This window comes from Delphinus delphis, chromosome 8 (genome assembly GCF_949987515.2).
Source record: "Delphinus delphis chromosome 8, mDelDel1.2, whole genome shotgun sequence".
In the NCBI taxonomy this organism is placed as follows: Eukaryota; Metazoa; Chordata; class Mammalia; order Artiodactyla; family Delphinidae; genus Delphinus; species Delphinus delphis.
In genome coordinates, this window is record NC_082690.1 from 56,616,181 (window position 1) to 56,629,714 (window position 13,534).

Consider the following 13,534-nt stretch of genomic DNA (forward strand, 5'->3'; position numbering starts at 1 on the left):
AAATTGTATATATAAAAGTATAATGAAGAAAATTTTAAATCACTTATCAATTTCATCACCCCGATAAAACCACTGGCACCATTTTGAGTATATCTTGAGTCTTTTTTTAGCATACAGAAAGTAAAAATGGACTATGTAATGCATCTGGTTTTATAGTCTGGCTTTAGCATCTATTCCATTGTGAACATAAACACGTCATTGACAGTTCTTCAAAAACATCATTTTAAATGGCTGCATTATTTTCATTTAATGAGTATACCACAGTTTACCTGACAATTTCCTCATTGTGGGACATTTGGACCAGTTACTTCTTTTTACTGTCTTACAAATAAAATCAATAACTGTATACATAAATCTTTGTCTGCATCTTTGACTATTTCCCTAAGAAAGATTCCTAGAAATGGAATGTCTAAGTCAGCAAAATGCCAGGGGTGAATTATCCATAAAGGCTAATAATGGAGAGAAGCCAGAGGTACCAAGTCAACTTTAAGATGCCTAGATATCTTGCATGGGATTTTGCAAACAGACTGGACACAAAACCCATTTCCCCATTTAAAGTTTTATGGCTTTGGCAATTTGGACAACCATTCTGAGTTTCCATTTTCTTATCTAAAAAATGAAGACAATAAATGTCTTTCTCACAGAATGATTCCTTCTGATCTGGGAACTTCCAGAAACATGATCAACTATCCTAATATAGATGGGTTTCCCATCCCACCCCCTGCTACAGACACGTAGAGATGCTGGATGAACTATAACAGACGTTATATTTTTATTGCCAAATTTGAAAAAAATAAAGAGAAATCCCCAGATATCAAAAATGAAAAAGAAATGAAAAGCTCAAAGCCAGAACAGGTCATAGGTGACGTGCCTTAGCTGCCACAAGGATTTCACACTTAGCTATAGTTCCTGAGATCTGCAGGCCAGGGTTCCACCGAACACTAAGGAGTAGGAGATGGGGCTCCAGTCCTGGGCAGGTGAGAAAGCTGGAACTGAGCCCCTTGCATACAGCTCTGACATTGGAAGCTTTGTCCCCTTCCATGAAAAGGAGACTGGAAAAACTCTACCCCAAGGTTAGAGAAGTTCAAGGAACCTTGATGTCTGAAGAGGCCTTGGGAAGGGAAGAAATGGCACTCAAGAGAAACAGAAATCCCAATCGGTGCCAAATGCATATGGAGGTTTAAATTTACTCTACCTGTATGTGCAGACAGCTAGTGAGATAAATTAACAGAAACATTGGTCCAGACCTTAAAATTCTTAGGTTAGGGCTGAAGTAAGACCTATTAAAATTCTTAGGTTTAGGCTGAAGTGAATTCAAAATAGCTCTGCAGGGATGTTTACCAATCCAGGGCTTGCAGAATCTACTAGAAAAAACAATCCCTGATGAAGCTGCTCCTGAAAAGTATCAAACCACATGAGGAAAGAAATGAGCAAAATGGAGAGTCAACCAACACAACAAACTAGAGAGAAGAAGGGTTAAAATAGAACCATTTAAAAGAGACTGTGGGTGGGAGGGAGTGTCAAGAGGGAGGGGATATGTGGATATATGTATACATATAGCTGATTCACTTTGTTATACGGCAGAAACTAACACAACATCATAAAGCAATTATACTCCAATAAAGATATAAAAAAATTAAATTAAACCTCTTTTCTATTCAACTATAAATAAATAAATAAATAAATAAATAAATAAATAAATAAATAAATAAATAAATAAATAAAGACTGTGGGGACTTCCCTGGTGGTGCAGTGGTTAAGAATCCACCTGCCAATGCAGGGGACACGGGTTCGAGCCCTGGTCCAGGAAGATCCCACATGCCACGGAGCAACTAAGCCCGTGCGCCACAACTACTGAGCCTGTGCTCTGGAGCCCGCGAGCCACAACTACTGTGTGCCACAACTACTGAAGCCCACGTGCCTAGAGGCTGTGCTCCGCAACAAGGGAAGCCACCACAATCACACCGCAACGAAGAGTAGCCCCTGCTCACCGCAATGAGAGAAAGTCCGTGCACAGCAGTGAAGACCCAACTCAGCCAAAACTTGTTTCTTTAATTAATTATTTTTAAAAAAGGAAGAAGAAAATTCAATCTAGAAAAATAAGTTAGATGTAAGGAGGGGGATGCAAGTGAGGTGCTAGAGTCAGCTCTTATCAGCCCAAAGAGCGACTGTTAAATTTTAAGGAATTTTGAGAACTGGTTGTAAAACACAGTCATTGCTAAAAATTAAATTATACAAACTTGCAATTAAACGAATTACTTTCAAAATAAAGGTAAAAAATCCTCACAGTGCATCACTTCTTAATTATTTTACTACAATTTTTCTATTATCTATGCACTTGAGGTTATTATCTCCCACATCTATATGGTAGAAATACTATAGAATGGTGTGCTGCTGTGCATCTTTTTCCTTCTCTATATTTCAGTGATGTCACATTGGAAACTTGAGTATTTGCACCTCAGAGCTCAACAAATGCTACAAGTCAGGGCTCCCTTACTCCTACTACATGAGAACTGGTTGTTAAACATCTAAACACCACTGAACATAAGAAATAATGGTTTACACTGCTAGGTATATATCCAAGAGAACTGAAAACATATGTCCACAAAAACACTTGTACACAAATGTACGTAGCAGCCTTATGTATAATACCAAAAAGTGGAGCTAATTCAAAAGTCCACCAACTAATGAATAGATAAATAAAATATGGTTTATCCATAAAAGGGAATATTATTCAGGCATAAGAAGGAATGAAGGACTGATACATGTTCCCACATGGATGAACATTGAAAACATTGTGCTAAGTGAAAGAAGCCAGACACAAAAAGCCATATATTACATGATTCCATTTATATGAAACACCCAGAATAGGTAAATCCATGGAGACAGAAAGTAGATTAATGGTTGCCAGGGGTTAGGGATAGGAGGAATGGGGAGATTTCTTTTGGGGATAATGAAAATGTTCTAAAATTAGATAGTGGTGATGGTTGCACAATTTTGTGAATATGCTAAAAACTATTGAATTGTATCTTTAAAATGATGAATTTTATTGTACACAAACTATATTTCAATGAAAAGAAAGGACTAAAGAAAGGTAGGCAGAGAAATTGGTATGCATGTTTGTAAATATAAATAAATTCTGGTTGTTAAAACATCTAATGGGGGGGTGAGTGGTTAAAAGTCAGTTGGAACTAAAATACTAAAAACCAAATTAAGTGGAAGATAGAGGGGGTGGAGAACAGAATTAAAGAACTCTAAAGTTCCTGAAATTTTCACAGTGTGCTAAAGATAGTGATTAACTTAACAATGTTAGGTTGAGTATGCACATTGATAACATAAGAACACCCACTGAAGGAATATAATTAGAATGTATAACTTCCAAACCACTAGTGAGGCAAAAAAGGGAGTAAAGAAAACAACCAAAGTAAAAGAGGGCAGGGTAAGAGAATAAAGCAAATAAAACACATGGCAAAGGACAAAACAAAGGGGGAAAATATCCACAATAGGTCATAAGTAGAAGAAATGTAAACACGCTTAAGAAAAGACAAAGATTCTCAGATTGGATTCTTAAAAATCCAGCTGTATGTTGGTTACAAGAATGCATTCGGGCTTCCCTGGTGGCGCAGTGGTTGAGAGTCCGCCTGCCGATGCAGGGGACGCGGGTTCGTGCCCGGTCTGGGAGGATCCCACATGCCGCGGAGCGGCCGGGCCCGTGAGCCATGGCCGCTGAGCCTGCGCGTCCGGAGCCTGTGCTCCGCAACGGGAGAGGTCACAACAGTGAGAGGCCCGCGTACGCAAAAAAACCCAAAAAAACAAACAAAAAAAACAGAGTTGCCCCCACTTGTTGCAACTAGAGAAAGCCCGCATGTAGCAACGAAGACCCAAGGCAGTTAAAAATAAATAAATAAATTTATTAGGAAAAAAACAGAAAAACAGGTGTTTAAACAAAAACTTGTACACACATGTTCATAGTAGCACCATTTATAAGAGTCAAAAGGTGGAAACAACCTAAATATCCATCAGACATTTAAACATCAACAGATAAACAAGAAGTGGTATATCAATACAACAGCCTGTTACTCAGCCCTAAAATGTAATGAAGTTCTGATGCACGCTACAACATGGATGAATCTTGAAAACATTATGCTAAGTGAAAAAAGCCAGACACAGTGGTCACATATTGCATGACTCCATTTATTTGAAATGTCCAGAACAGGCCAATCCACAGAGACAGGAAGTTGATTAGTGGTTGCCAGGGGCTAGGGGAAAGGGGGTGAATGGGGAGTGACTGTTCAATGGATACAACGTTTCCTTTTGGAGTGTTCTGGAACTAGATAGCGGTGATGATTGCACAACACTGTGAATGTGCTAAATGCCACTGAAATGTACACTTTAAAATGGCTAAAATGGTGAGTTTAATCAGAAATTTAAAGAAGCAATTTCCATAAGTCTATTCTTTCATTCATCTATCAGACATTTATTGAACAGCTCCAGGGAAGCTTTATTCCGGATGCAGGCAATACAGAGAAATCAGATGTGGTCTTGGCTTTCAAGTTCATGGGTTGGTAGGGGAGGAAAAACATTCTGCAGACAATTAAGTGCAATTAAGTGTTAGGGTTTCCTTCACTTAAGAATGGGCATTGTACACTGTGGGGACTGCTTTGCCACGAAGTGAGGGGTAGAGAATAGCAACGGTAAGGCTGAGGCTTGAGTGCTGAGTAGGAGTTTTCTAGGTGGATGGCAGCAAGGATGGATTTGAGACAGCGGGTGTGACCTGAGCAGGCTCAAAAAGCTGGCATCAAAAAGCCTCCGGTTTTCAGCAAACTCCAAACTAAATAGCACGTGTGCAGCAGCGCAGAGGATGGACTTCAGGACAGTGACGTGAGAGGTGGGTGACCACCCTGTCCGGTTGCAGTAGGTGACGCTAAGACATGTTAGGGGAATGACCTGGACTTGACTGCATGTGAGAGTCAAAGGAAGTATGATGCCAAGATTGGGCTACTTTGTTGGTAGTGGAAACTGCCAGTCCCTAAAGTGGGTCTGCAGGACATTCTGTTCTCAGGGGACGTGAAACTAGAATTTACACTCCCCCCCATCTTATGTATTCTACTATTTTTTAATGATTTTTTTCTTTTTGTATTTATATTTGAAACCTACTTCCCTTTTCTTTGGGCTTCCTCTGTTTTCCTGTTTGAAATATATGTTACTCTGGAAATGTCATGGCATAGTATAGTGGCATTTACAAGTGAAATGTAAAGAATTTTCAGAACATCTAGAAACGCAAGTCTAGGGTTTAGGAATATAAGCCCTAACGATGTGATAGCGTTCATGCCTTCAGACACTGTGTCATAAATATAAACACACCCGAAAATTTGAGACAGCATAGAAGAGATAGTTGAGAACTTTATTAGAATTTATGTGCCCAGATTTTTAAAAATGTATATGAGAAATATTAAAAACACAAAACATAACACACTAGGGAAGAACATCTGGAAAAAATGAATGACAGAATGCCAACATTTACTTGTGAATACACAGTCTGGGAGAAGGACCAGGGGGCCTGGACACCCCAGGAAAACTTGGAAAAACCTTTGCACCACCTTCTCTGTCATAAATATGTTCCCCACAAACTGCATGTAAATCAGTTGTTGGTAAATCATATTTATCAAATGCAAGGGTGACAATTATTTTAAAGTTATCTTAAGAATGTACACTTTAGTAAAGGATATTATTACCAATGGAGTAATGGAAAAAAACCTCACTGGACCAAGAGAAATTCAAGGTCCTTCATTATTATCCTGGCTCTGCCACCAACTAGATGTGTGATTAGAGAAAATTCACTCAATCTCCCTGGGCCAATTTCCTCATCTAATCTGGGTTGTACCTCTGAATTTTCACTTATTAGATTCTTAAAGCAAGATACAGGGGTACTGGCTCACAGCCTAATGTCTAGTTTCTTCTGAAAGGTGATACTGCAGGACAGAACTGAGGGCCCTTTTACATAAGAGGAGCCGGGGATGGCAAGGCCAGCAGGCCAGTTACCAATGCTTTACCAATGCTTTGTGTGTTTTGCCTCTTTATACTCCACTTTCTCATTCCTACAATCACCCTAACTGTGATGATAACAACTTTTGTTCCAAATTCTTTACAAAAGCTTGTTCCTTAGAGCTGTGCTCTGGGAGAGACTGACAGTCTAAGGTAGGAGCCCATTCCCAGTGGTCTCTCCACCTCTGGCCCTTTCCCTACCCCCCCAAGGCTGGTACTGCCTAAGGGCAAGGGCTATACCCTCTATGCCTAGTACAGGCCCAGGCCTAAAGAAGGAATTCAGTAAATGACTATTCACTGGATGTTTTTGAAGGAGCAAGCTGAGGCAGAGAGATGGGTCTGGTGAAATAACTGAATCCTAGGGGTGAACTTTTGGCTACTTCTTTAAACATTTCTGAACTTCCCAAATTTTCTACAATGGGCAAAAATATATAGAAACCACAAGTATTAAACCCTCTTTTTCCAGGCTTTTAGTCAATGCCCTGGTTTCCCATAAATAATGTAAATTATGTCCAGTTCTCCGATGTTTGGAACAGGACAAAGGTCACACATCTTTTAAGAGAAACAGCTAGTACAGTTTCCTAGTTCATTTTGCTTAAACAGCAAAGAAACAATGCATTTGTCTTTGTGGACAAATGCCGTCTAGCTCCAAGCAAGGACCCCTGCCAACTGGCTTCAGAAAAGGCCATTTATCAACAGTGTTTAGGCACCACCTTGATTAATCTGCCATACAGGAAGTACAAAGCACATCTGTAAGCATTCTTTTGTCTTCTTAAGCAAAATAGGTTTAGGCCGTATTAACTTGAAAGAGGTAGAAGGCAATGGGTCAGGCCTTCCGCTGATTACTACCATGCTGTAGACTAATTCAGGAACTGTTCGGAAGACTGAAGAAGCAAAGGAAATTACTCTCTGTTGAGTACTTACTACATGCCAGATATTGTGCTGGGCACCCCATATACATTATTTTAATGTAAGCCTCACATCTAACAATAACTATCTAACATACTATATTTTCACTCATTTATCTTATTTCTTGTCTGTCTCCCCCACTTAAATGTAAGCTCATAAGAAGAAACATTTTTTTTGTCTTGTTCACTGCTGTATCCTCAGTGTCTACAACAGGGTCAGATACATATAAACAATCAATAAATATTTGTTGAATGAACAAAGTGAACATCTCCATGAGACAGGTTTTATTATTCTCCTTTTATGGATGAGTAACCTCAAGTGCTCCAGTGGTGCAAATGAACTGCCCAAAGTCCCATGGCTTGTTAAGGAGCAGGACAAACCCCAGTCTCACTCCTTTGTTCTTTCTATAGACCAAGAGACTTAGACCTTGAAAAACTTTTCCAGCTTGACAAATCTGTAGCCTAGATGCCTATAAAACATGTATTTACTTTGGGTACTCATTTGAAAATCTGAAATTTCACCGAGGAGATATATTTGGCATTTTAATGGTAAACATTTTGCTAAAATAACAATGAAAGACACATTTTCCCAACAGAACAATTTCATCTATGGATATAGACAGGAATTATCTACATCATTTCATACCTGAAAATCCTGTGAATAATTACTCTTCAGATATAAATAAAAGCACAGTAATTCTGGACACCAACAAAAACATTTGCAAACCTTCGAGTTTCCTAAGTTACATCATTAAGATGACTATTGATATTCATGCGGTATTCTCAGTGTGGAATATCAAATACTCCCATGTACATCCGTGTTGAGTGTCCCAGCATGGGAAGAGGTAGACTCGGCACATCAAAAGCCATTCCTATCCTAAAGAAATTATATGGGAAGCTCAAGGATTCTTCAGAGAATCAGTTGTAATAAAATCCATCTCAAGAATATTCATTTTGTATGAGAGAATGGAAGAATGAGGTTAATTTTACCCAGGAGAATACTTCAAATCCTTTCCATTTGTCAGAATATATTTGATCCATATGTGCTCCTTTACCTCCCTAGGACCACATAACAGGAACATGCCGTTTGTGGTGTCTTCTCATATCACTCGGGATTTTTGTAGGGATTCTGGTCCCCTTCTCCTTCGGGGAAGGCCCCTTTCCCTTCTGTCCCACTCCTGCTACCAATACAATAGTATCATACAGTCTCCATGTGGACCCAGCCAGTTAATTGTTCCTGGACCAAACTAATGGTCCAGGAACAATGGTCCAAACCATTCTCTCCATTGCCAACTTTTGGTGCTATTGTTTTATTCTGATAATAAAAGTATTAATATTTTAGAAAAATATTTTTGGATTTATGTATATAATTTTGTATGTCACTCTTTTCACTTATAAGTATTTTGCCATGCTGTTTTAACACTTCACAAACATTAATTATAATGACTGCATAATAGTCTACTATATCATCATAGTGTAATTTACTTAACCAATTTTCTACTGTTGGACTTCTGGATTGTTAAAGCATAAACTCTGCCCACATTTCAGACCATTTCTTTTTCTTTTTTCTTTTTTTGCGGTACGCGGGCCTCTCACTGTTGTGGCCTCTCCCGTTGCGGAGCACAGGCTCCGGAAGCGCAGGCTCAGCGGCCATGGCTCACGGGCCCAGCTGCTCCGCGGCATGTGGGATCTTCCCGGACCGGGGCACAAACCCGTGTCCCCTGCATCGGCAGGCGGACTCTCAACCACTGCGCCACCAGGGAAGCCCCAGACTATTTCTTTAGGACAGATTCCCAGAAGTAAAATTAGAGGATCAGAAGTTATAAACATTTTTAAAGCTCCTGATAGATACTGCCAAATTGCTTTTCAGAAAGCTGTTGCCAATTTACACTTCCAACATTGCCAGCGTGTTTTTCTACCAATACAGATTGGTCTAAAGAATAATAAAATTTAAGTGGAACATATAGTCCTTAAATTATTAATGCAGCTGGAGAGGCATCATGACCACAGCAGAGAGGCCTGTGGCAAACGTCATACCTTTTTCCAGGTATGCAATTAACAATGAGTTAGTGTGAGCACATGGAACAGAAGTTTTGCAAGAGTGAACAGCAATATAATTAGATTTCAGACTCAAATCTAAGGCTTGTGTCTGCTTTGTCTGTTGCTGTACCCTAGCACATAGGACAGTGCCTGGCACATAGAGCCACTCGATAAAAATTTGCTGAATTAACACAGAATCTCCTTTCAGATGCAGTTTTTCAGCAGCTGTAGGATTTAGCCACTCCTGGATTCAAAGGAAACATGACTGGCTGGATTAAACATCCTTGCAAAGGTCTGTTCAATCCTGAGATTCTATTTCAACTTTGGAAAATCAGTTTAAGTGAAGGTGACACAATATGGCACTCTTTAGGAGAAAAACAAGTAAACATATCTAAAAGAACATAGCTTGGTACCAGTTGCCAATATATATATATATAATTTTTTTACAAGCATGCAAAAAAATATAATTCAATGAGTTTTGTCACCTCCATAGTAGTCCCTTTCATAGATGATAACAAACTTATTCAAATGCTGCTCATGGTCAAGGCAATTTTGGAATTACCTTCAGTTCATTCTGTTATCACTGGTTGTAACTTGGCACCATTTTCAGTATTGCCAATTTTTTTTGGAAATATTACAAGGGCAAAATATAGGTAGTAGTTTGTGTACTATAATTTTTAGCCGAGAACAGCACAAAACTTATTTTGTGAATCAGAATATGGTCAAGGTAATACAGTCAATCATTCAGCTCTAGTTCATGCTCCTGGCACCATAAAGACTACCTTCAATATTCCACAATTTCTATAGTAGTAAATTGTCAGACATTGCCAGATCAGTTTGGCATTAACAATGTTACTGATGGATCAATCATCTGTCATTTTTATATACACATTTTATATACATTAGACCAGGGGTCAGCAAACTATGGCCCATGGACCAAATCTGGCCCACCATCTGGTTTTCTATGAACTTACTGCAAGCTAAGAATTTTTTTAATATTCTCAGTGGTTTGAAAAAAATATTTTGTGACCTGTGAAAACTATATGAAATTTAAATCCCCGTATCCATAAATGAAGTCTCATTAGGACACAGCCATGCTCATCTGTTTCCATATTAGCTATGTCTGGTTTTGCATTAAAATGTTGAGAAATTACAATAGCCACTGTATGGCCCACACAGCCTAAGACATTTCCTTTACAGAAGAAGTTTGCTGACCTCTTCACTAAATGCAAGTGGGACCTAAGAAGTACTGAAGTTTCCCACTACAGATTTTTTGTTTCTGGATATTAATACTGGGAGAAGGGTGATGCAACTGGGACAGTATTTGCAAGGATCTGATAAGACAGAGACTAGAGAAGATAAATATGAGTGTTGCCTCAAATAGGATGTCAAAGCCTGGCAGAATCTGAGGGGTCTGATCCAACTAAGGAGTTAGAGAACACAGGGTTACATATACAATCCCAGCAGCAAAGAAGACTCTTATTGAGCCACATAGGACCCTGGTGACCAATCCCAAGGAGCCTAGTGAGACTTGCTGGCAATGAGGTCTGTAAACGGCAGGCTGGCTGATCAGTAGATGTGATACAGCAACAGTTCCCAATAGTACCCCACTCCTGTACTAGATATCCTCAAGTCATTTAGCATCCAGATTTATCCGGGCACCTCCAAAGTCTGAACTCTAAGAAATGGATCTGAAAGGAAGACTCTGGAAAGCAGGCCCCATGTACACATTCTTCCCAAACAATAACATTTCAGTGAGAACTCAGAGCCAGGGGCAGAATTCAGAAGACTGCAGAACTACCCACGTTTTTCGAAATCAAAGATTGGTGAATACTTTATTCTTTCTGTTTTTGATCATTACCAGTGGGACAGGTGGAAGGTGGGATGATGGGTGGAGAACGGACTGGATAAACTCAATGATGAAATGATCTGCCCTGGAAAGTGTTTATTCCTCCCAGACTTCCAGCTGTAGTGTATAACATTCCATGTGGATTTTGAACCAGAATGGGGAAGGGGAAGTTCAGCCTGAAACCCAGAGAGATTCCTTGACTGTGTGTTTAGCTTGAGAATTATGGTCAAGGTTTGCAGATGGCCAGCTCTCTTCCTGACAACCTACAGAGAGCCAGGCTTCATCTCTTATGGTTAGATGGAGCTTCTCCTGCCAGGGAAAATACAGTTGCTGGGAGAGTGCGATTTGCATATTATATCTCTGAAAAACTTTCATAACTCCTGAGTACTAGAGGTAACCAAATTGCCTCAAGAAACTGGTAATACTGGTTGCCTCTGGGGAGTGGAACCCCTCGTGGCTAAGGGTGAGAGGGAGCTTTTTTGTTCCTTCCCAGTGTGCCCCTTATATATGAAGGCAATCTGGGGCCAGGGATGGAGCAATTTCTTTACTCAAGACTATAGGGCTGGGAATTCCCTGGCGGTCCAGTGGTTAGGGCTCTGTGCTCTCACTGCTGAAGGCCTGGGTTCAGTCCCTAGTTGGGGAACTAAGATCCCACAAGCTGCGTGGCACTGCCAAAAAAACCCCCCACAAAACAAACAAAACAAAAGACTATAGGGCTGAAGTGGGGAGCTGGAAGAGGGATCTAAAAATCAGAAGAGAGAAAAGTTGCAGTTGAGTGGAAAACCATGACCAAAAGGGGAATTCAAGGTAAGCATACCAAAGTGGCCAAAAGCAGCTATTGGAGGGTGCGGTCCAGAACCAGAAAACAAAGCCCAGGGAAACAGAAGAGCAAGAGCAAACTGGAGAATAAACTGAGTGATATCTGAGAAAAGTCAAGGACAAGGGCCTAGGGCATGATGGGTGGAACCCTGAGATTATAGGATCAAAAAGCTCAAGAGGCCTAGGCAGCAAGGTGCAGGCTGGGCAAAATTCATGTCAGAAATAAAACAGATTCGGCAGGTGGACAGATAAGGGGTACTGTTACATGAGAACTCTCTTGTGTGAGGACAGTCTTTTGAGATTATGCTCTAAACTGGTGTGTAGAGATTCTGAGCAGCCATGTGTGAATGGTTTGCTCTGCGTGAATATTTTTACTTCCCTCCAAACTCGAGGCTTCCTAGGGTGTATTATCATCTTATTGAATATTTTCTGAGAAGCCTTGCAAACGGGCAATGGGTTCAGGTAGTGCAGTTCAACCTGACTACCGTCCAGGAGATGATCTAAGGTTATAAGGTAAGTCCTTTTCATTACAGCTACTTGTAACAATTTGAATTCACCCTCCTGATTACCTGCTTCTGGTTGCTTTGCGTCCAAACCCTGTCTGGGACAACATGGCTTCCAGTATCCTACTCTCCAACATGGTCGTGGTCCAGCACCTTTGGCAGGGTCACTCCAGCCCTGTTTACAGGACAGGGATAAATCCAGAAATAAGTTCTCTCAGGACCTCTGTGTTATCACAGATTGGAAATAATGCCTGTAGGTACTGTTGTGGGAACCTGGCCTAGGCATAGGGGCATACAATTCTGCAACAATTACCCCCTGGGCTGAGCAAGGATTAATATTGGTTCAGTCACCAAGTGGCCAGCTGTGGCGGCTTTCTTCCAGAAGTGCAGTGTCCCTGTTGCAAAGGCCTTATGGGGAGCCCAGGGCCTTATCCGATGTAGGAAGATGTAATGGTCCTGAGATGGAATGTCTAGAAATTGCTAAGCAGGCAGACGTCTGTGAGCTGTTGCTTGGTTTGAGAGCTTTCCTGAACAATATCTTTTATTTGTGAGATAAGGTCTAAGTTTCAGAGTGCCTCAAAGCTGACAGGTATTAGTGGGAAACTTGTAATTTTTTGAAGGTGACAGTGAAAAGAACTAAAAACAGCTGTGTTGAATAAATGTTGGGCCTCTACTATCAACCAATACTGTTTACTAACTTACCAGTTAAATAATAGGAATGTAAGAATCCTTGGGTTAAAACATAGACATTGGCCAATCCTGTGAAATGCTGTTACTAACCATTCCCCCCACCCAACACACACACACACACACACACACACACACACACTCCTCCACCAGCCATTCTGAGATGTTTCCAGTCTATGTGGTATTACTTGGAACCCAATTGGGAAACGTTCCATTCCATAAATCCTGGCAGAGAGCCAGAAAGAGATAAAGGAGTCTCAACTAGGAAAGACTGCTTTTTTGAAGGTTTGATGAGAAACTTAGATAATCAAATAAGTAGGCTATTATATAAACCTACCCACAGACTCAGGGGAAGCAATTTATAAACTACTAGCATAGAGTTGGGGGCAGAGAGAGGAAGCAAGTCATCCCAAATTATTTATCTTCTGTATAACACCATTATCTTCCTCTTTGGACTTTGCTATTTCAGCCAATAGTGCCCTCATTGTCCTACTGACGGAGGTTCGGAGCCTCATGCTGTTCTACCCGCCTGGGAAGCATGCCCTCATTTCCTAGCCTCCTTGTCCCATCCTTCCTTACGGATCCAGTCCAGGAACTACCTCATCCATGGAGTCCACCCAGCCCTTGGTGACCTTATTTCATAATATCACACTGTCAATGCTCAGCAGTGTTCTAAACACTGA

At 40.5% G+C, this 13,534-nt stretch overlaps 1 protein-coding gene across 1 annotated transcript in view; it reads right to left on the minus strand.

Moving 5' to 3' along the window:
* GVQW3 (GVQW motif containing 3) overlaps positions 1–13,534 on the minus strand; it is a 30,496-nt gene that overhangs the window by 14,969 nt on the left and 1,993 nt on the right. The gene's annotated exons all lie outside the window — the stretch shown is intronic.